A 1,659-nucleotide genomic window follows, 5' to 3' on the forward strand; every position below is an offset into this window, starting at 1 on the left:
AGCCTGATCCCGCTCTGACCTCGGGGCTCCGGGGCTTCTGAGGACAGATCTAGAGCTTGTGAACTAGGGTGAGTCCAGCCCAGCGGAAGTGTGAACAAAAAGGAGCACAGAAGGCCACTGTTGGGCCCTGCAGAGGGAGAGAATGGGGCCTGGGGGCGGAGTGACAAGGGCGCAGGAGGGCATGACAGCAAAGAAGGCCCGGCTGCCACCGCTGCCTTCCCGGGCAAGGACAGGGACAACAGGCCAACAGCTCACACACAGCACAAGGGCTGGCTTTGCCTGCCCGGCGCTCTGGAGTCTGTGTACTCTCCCTGCTGAAACCGGGTGGCACCGCTGTGAGTGGGGTCACGGGATGAACGTGGAATTTTCTGGAATAATAGATTGTGAAGCATTCCCGGGACATCGTAATATCCAACCCGCCGCTCCTGCCATTTACCTTTTAGGTTTTACCGCTGTGAATAATCACCCATAAATATTTATGGAGCACCCTCCCTCTCCCGGCTCGTCACTGTGAATTATTTTATTCTCATGGCAGCTCAGCACAGTTTCGCTGTGACGTAGGCACTAAAGTTATCCCTGTTGTTCGATGGGGAGAACCAAAGCTTGGGTGGGTCGAGTGACCTGACCAAGTTCACACAGCTCGGAGGAAATGCTGGGCCTCTCTTTGGTGCCCTATGACTCACCACACGGCCACTGCCCGAGGCTTTGGGCCACTGGCCTCTCACCCCCACCCTGTGTCGTTAATATTATTTTTGCATTTTTGTCCAAATGGGCTTTCCATGGGAGGGGATTGTGCCCCAAAACACATACCCTCCGTGCCTCCCACCCGTGAGCTCCGTGGATGCTTTCTGGTTCCCCTGGCTTTGGCTTCCAGGTGGTTGTGCCTCCCTGGGCAGGCTTCCTGTCACAGCCCCCACTGCATTCTGCTCGCTAGCCTTCGGGACAGCCAGAAATTCCCACGCTTTTCCTAATAAAGTTAATATTCGAAAGGATCACTAAGCTTCCAGATCAAATCAACTGACGAGTGCTTAATAGACAAATCATTTTATCTGACATTTTTTTAAGTGAGGATGATTTTCCACTTTTGTCTATTCAGTGTTTGCCGAGTACCTGCTATGTGCTTACTATCGTCCTGCTAGTACACGTACCGTTTGAGGCACCGTCTCGAAAAATCTGCGTGCTTACAATGGACGTACTCTCGAAATCTTCGCGTTCCAGAGAGAGGTTTTCCTGGGATTTTTGCACAGAGCTCACTCTTCCTCTCCCAGGTGACCCCTCTAGATGTGAGACAAATTAAAAATGACTTCGTGGAACAGTTACCTGATGCTTCTGATTGGGATTGCTAATGCTACCAACAGGACCTTCCTACTAGCCGCTGGTGGGGTGAGCACCAATGTGTGTGAGACGAGAGAATGAGGGCCAGATGCAGCTGTCACTATTGTTTCTAAATGACAAGACTGGTTTTGTCACCATGGGTATAATTATCAGTGCTGCAGATCACCTTGACATCTTGTTTATATAATAGTCCAAGAAGCTAAAAAAAATTTTTTTTTGGCAAATCTTAGATTTCACAGACACCGGCTAAATTGGGTTGAGTCCTAGCTGCTTAGATCATAAGTGTCTCAGTTTTTTACTGCCGTGTAACAAATTACCACAAAC

This window comes from Zalophus californianus, chromosome 15, assembly GCF_009762305.2.
Source record: "Zalophus californianus isolate mZalCal1 chromosome 15, mZalCal1.pri.v2, whole genome shotgun sequence".
NCBI classification, from domain to species: Eukaryota; Metazoa; Chordata; class Mammalia; order Carnivora; family Otariidae; genus Zalophus; species Zalophus californianus.